The following is a 6,000-nucleotide window of genomic DNA, read 5'->3' as shown; positions in this document are numbered from 1 at the left end:
TCCTGCTTCTTTCCTTTCGCACCAGAATGAGAAGCTTTCTTGCTTTTCCCCTTCTTTTCTTTGGTAGCCAAAGCACAATTTTCTTCATCAGTTCCCTTTGATGAAGATCTGTCCCTGGTATTCCACCTGATCTCATCCTGCACAAGATCTGACCAAAGTCTCTCCCATCCTGGCAGTTTCTCCCGACCATTGACAGAGTCCTGATAGGAATGCCAAGTCTTTGGAAGACCAAGTAGAGCCAAGCTCACCAAGTCCTCATCATCGACAATCACCCCCACACTTCCTAGCTCATCCCGACACTGAGTGAACTTCGTGAGATACTTGGGCATACTGTCTCCCTTCTCACATTTGATGTTTCTAAGTTTATCCTTGAGCACCAGCTTCCTCTGATTTCTCTTGCTTTGGAATAGATCTGTCAAAGCTCTCCACATCAAGTATGGAGAAGTCTTACCATGCAGGCTGGACACAATGTGATCCTTCACACCCTCCAACAGAATCCTTCGACACTTTGTTGTCTTCTTTTGCCAAGCATCAACTTGAGTAGCATCAGTAGGCTTTGGGACTTCAGCCTCTATGAAATCCTTCAGCCCATTGTCATCCAACACCACCTCCATCATGTCCTTCCATGCAATATAGTTCGAGCTGCCCTCAAGAGCATACTCCAATCGCAATCCATTGAAAGACATTGCCACGTTGATACCAAGAAAACACTGCTGCAAATTCGAATTCCACCAGCTCCAAACTCAACCGCCTCCGATCTAGAATTCGTGAGAACAAAGTATTTCTCGTACAGAGATTGAATTTATGGGATTTTACCGGATATCTCACCTTCCAAAGGAAGGATGAATCCAGAGGCTACCTGGCCTGATTACAGACTCTGCCTGAAGAAATAAGATGTAAACACTTTCTGAATAGTAGATCTGATGATCAACGGCTCTGATACCATGTAGAAATTTTGAATAATATGACACTTATTCATAGAGATTATCCTGATTATACACTATTGCGGAATACATGCACAATACATAAGCTCCTCTACGTTGATCATCAATTTAGCAGCATCAAAAACAATGAAACATCAATCGCATGCACACATTAACACAGTATGTAACCCGGGGAAAGCTTACAACTGAAAACCCCACACTATCTGTATATTAATGATTGAGAACATGTAACAATACACAGTACAATACTCCTCACAAGTACTCAACACTATCTCCACCTGTTACACACAAAACTAGCTCAGATCCGAACAAGTCATAGGTTCAAATCTTCTCCGCTGCTTTGCCTGCCTCTATTGCACAATGCTTGAGAGTCACTCCCTCTGGAAATCACGTGAGCACAAGCTATTCTACTGGGAAAATACTGCGCAATTCTCATTAGCATAACTCAATCCCTGCTTGTACAAGATCTCATGCACAATTGATAGTCACAACTCACCCTTTCACTTACCTCTAACACCTGTCTCTGTTGAACTGTCCATGCACTGAGTTAACTGATGTATTCTTTAGTTACTCTATGAGTTAATAATTAGTGAATTAATTAACAATCAATTCACCCAAATCATCACTAGTGTATTCTCCAGTTAGACTGAATACAACTAGTTCAATTGAACACAACTCCATCAACTCCACATCCAACTCCACAGAACTCACATGCATGAGTTCTAACTGAAGTCCTCCATGCAATAGCTCAATTGACCCACAAAGAAAGCATATTTCCTTCTGACAGCTGCATGTGCCACATCCGTAGCTCAAACTGAAGTGCTCCAAGAGGATAAGATAATGTTTATAGTCTAAATATTATTATGAGACAATAATATTTGACTTTTCTATTTTTGACTAGCAATCTAAAACTAGACTTTGATCACTCCTGCTGTGATCCAAAAATAGAAGTCCATCTATTTTTCTCAACATGACCAATCATCCATAAACAACATACTGCAACTCATAGACCATGATCCATATGTCTAAAAATAGACATAGTCTAAAAATAGACTTTGCACCATAATTTGCCTGTGGGCCCACTTAGTGAAGGCGACTCCTTTCCACTAAGCTCCATCATCTTGTTGCATTCTCAACAGAAGAAGGATAGGGAGGTAAAATATTGAATAAGCTTAGGAATCATTCTCTGGAATAAAAAGGGCCTTTGAAAAAGCTCCTGTATTAGTTGGCCCTGACTACCTAAAACCATTTATCATTTTCTCTTTTTCTTCTCCTCATACAATGGTTTTTGTCTTATTGTAGAAAAACAATAAAGGACATGAGCAACCAATAGTATTTTTTAGCTAGGTGCTACAAGATATTGAGTGAAAATATAAAATTTTGGAGAAGAAAGCATATGCCTTGGTCAAGGCCCTGAAGACCTTGAAAATATACGTCTTGCAATCAAGCATAATAGCTTATGTTCCTATAGCAGTTGTGAAAGGCATTCTAGTACAAGAAGATAGTGAGGGAAAAAGAGGTAAATGGATTTCTAAAATCAAAGAATGACCTAGAGATAAAACCCACGAAGCTGATCAAGGGGAATGGATGAGATAAAATCATGTCCGAATCAAACTGCCAAGCCATGGGTATAAACTTGCTAACAGAGGAAGGAGAAAGCCAAAGAGAAGAGGAGCATAGTTAGGTCATGACAACAATGCAAAACATCCAAATGAAGTAACTCATGTCTCACTGGTATAAAGTTATAATCCATTATTTAATTTTTTTGAGTTGTCCATTTAATTTTGATAAAGTTAAATACAGGGCTTCGAGGCTACAAACCCAGAAGTTTGTCATTTCAAATGGCCAACTGTATTGGAAAGACCCAGTGGGGATTTTGCTTTTATGCCTGGTTGAAGAACAGATCCATAAATTGATGGATGAGTTCCATAATTGTGTGTGTGTTGGGGGGGGGGGGGGTGTGGGGGTGGGTGGCGATTATAGTTAGAGAGATACATGCCATAAAATTCTCAAAGACGGTTTATATTGGCCTAGGTTGTTTGGTAAGGTACATGCATATGTCTGGGCCCGTGACAAGTGCCAAATGTTTTCTGAAAAGTATAAATTAGCACTGTTTCCTTTAATCACTATTTTTGTTGAAGTACCTTTCAAACAATGGGCTTTAGACTTCATTGGGAAATACACCCACCCTCCAGTGGTTAGCATAAGTGGATTCTTACGGACACCGATTACTTCACTAAGTGGGTGGAAGCAGTCCCAGTTAGGAATGCAACCGATGTCAATGGTTATGAAATTCATGGAGAATATTCTTGTCGGGTTCGGTTGCCCAAGGAAAATTATCACTGATAATTCTCAAGTTTTTAAATCCGCCAAGTTTTTCAGCTTCTTCCAGAAGTATAAAATCATTGTGGGTCACTCCACTAGCTACTATCCACATGGAAATGGATTGGCTGAATAATCAAATAAAACCTTGGTAAGGATTCTTAAGAAGAAAATATTAGAAAATCAGAAAAACCAGGACTCACAACTAAAGTTTGCATTATGGGCCAATAGAGTTACTACCAAGAGGTCGTTTGGGAAATGGCGTTTCGAATTAGTGTATGGGAAAGCTACCTTTTTCCCCATACAACTAGCAATTCCAATGGCCAAAATTTTACAGGATGTAGATGAAGAGCCAGATTCTCTAACCAGGAGGATCAATCAACTAGTAGAACTTCAAGAAACTAGGGGGGAGGTGACTCAAATTATGATTAAGTATTAGGAAAATATGAAGGCTCTATTTGACATCAAGGAAAAATAGAGAACCTTACAATGAAGGGATTTGGTGCTCAGGTGGGATGTCAGACGAGAAGATACTGGAAAACATGGAAAATTTTTATCTTTTATGTTTTGGGCCTTTCAATATTGATGAGACAAAGGGGAAAAATAATTTCTTGCTAGAAAAATTGGATGGTGAAGTGCTTGAGATGTCTGTGAATGGGAAGTTTCTCAAGTTGTATTTCCAACACTAAAGAGGTCCATTTTCACCCATTGTACATATTAGTGAGCCATTGTATATACCAGTAATGCTTTAAGTTTTTAATGTTTCTATTTTTTCTTTTCATATACTTGAATAAAATGAATCCATGCCCAATGGATAGAAGGCTACTACTCTAAAGGTTCTCAGCACATTGCCATCAAGGCACTGTCCCCAGTTGGAGCCAATGTTTTCACCTATCACACATTTTGTGCAAATGTGTTGAATTATGTCAAATAGTAGCCAAAAAGTGGAGCCGAAGTGCAAAAAGGCCAAAGAGGAGAGAAAATATCAGAGGCTGAAAGAATGAGGAGGAGGTCAAAACCAAAAGCCTAAGTTTCAAAGCCAAAAAGTACCTGTGCAATTACAAATTTACTAGTGTTATATTCTAGCCCACAATACTTTTAAGATCACAACTCTTCTGGTGTTATTTGTGACAGGATGTACCCATGAAAATATAGAGATAGAAACCTGAAATGTGCTCTAGAATTTCTGTATTTTCATCCCCTTTACGATCCATAGTTCTGCTGGATTCATTGCTTAGGATTCTGTGTCATCCAACCCTCTGCATTGAATTACTTTCCTTATTTTCTCTCTCTCCATTTTCACTACAATGACAGTTATTAAGCTGCATTTTACTGTGTGTCAGCAAACATATCAGGACATTTAACCTTGGGATGAGCATATCTACCTACCTTGGTGAAGGGAGGTTGAACCAAGATCTGAATCAATCTATTCCAAATTATATTAAATATGGAGTGCAACACATATCTCATAAAATCCTCAAATCACTCCTCTAAGATTTCCTAGGCACTAACCATTTCCTCAACCCGGGGGTTGTCTCTAGGAGCTACAACAGGTCATATATGCGGCTCTCTTTGATAGTCCCCTACGACATGATGGTTTCACTCTAGAAAATTTTGCATGGATTCGTTGTGGCACAACAATGATTACAATAAATCAGTCTAAATTTACAAATTATTGTCTCGAAATGGGACATCACACAGTGCAATGGTTCACAATTTATTTATTTATTTATTTATTTTTATTTTTTATTTTTTGTGGATTAGTACCTCCAAAGTGATAAACATGTAATTTTTTGGTTCACATTATGATGGCTCACTATATTTTATGATGATTTCTTGTAAGTAGTGGATATCCATCGTTTCATAATGGAATTGATACAGTGACAACGTAATTTTTTTCTGCACATATAATGGCTTGTATAATGTTCAAAGGTTTTCTCTAAGAAATATAAAATGACTCAGGATTGGATGATAGGTATGAATGATTTGTAGCTCATGGTTTTTTTGTGGAAAGTGGCTCAGTGTTACAAAACTTTGATTTTATAAAAACTGTGTAAAATCAAACTTACTCTGAAGTGACTTGCATCAATGAGTTTGATATGAGCATATTTATGACAATAAGACATAATGATAACAAGGACTTATAGACGATCTCAACAATTCATTGAAGTGGCCTTCTTTCCTATAGCTTCCATCCTCAGTAATTTAAGACAAAATTCTAGGTATATCTTCACAAAGAATTAGACATTCTATCGACATGGCTCGTTGATTATGACTTTCTCCTTGTGTACCTCTATGACAACAAAATCAATCACTACATGTATGTAGTAATGTTAATATAGCTCTAATGTATAACAAGAAAACAAAGTTGTGTATGGCAATGACATATATGACAGAAAACGGTTGATGTATGATGGAAATGTTGTCTATGATAGTGACATATAAATATATATTAGTAACCGAATGTAGCTATAATATAGTTGTAGCCTTCATATGACAATCAAGTGATTCTTGACATGAAGAATCGTCTCAAAAATATTGATAAGATCAGAAAAGGAACCAAAACAATGATCATGTGAACCCTAAAGCATCTTTGTTGAAGAATGATTGGCCCTTGACAAATAAAAAGCATTCGAATTATTGAATGAAGGCATGGTAAGTGGTATATTTAATTTGTTGCATGTTACAAGTCAATATTGTAATAAAGTTAAAGGGTATGAACACTAGTACAAAA

Source organism: Pinus tabuliformis, chromosome 3_2, assembly GCF_031772625.1.
Source record: "Pinus tabuliformis cultivar Carrire ecotype Pingquan chromosome 3_2, CPIR1, whole genome shotgun sequence".
NCBI classification, from domain to species: domain Eukaryota; kingdom Viridiplantae; phylum Streptophyta; class Pinopsida; order Pinales; family Pinaceae; genus Pinus; species Pinus tabuliformis.
This window is presented reverse-complemented; position numbering follows the sequence as displayed.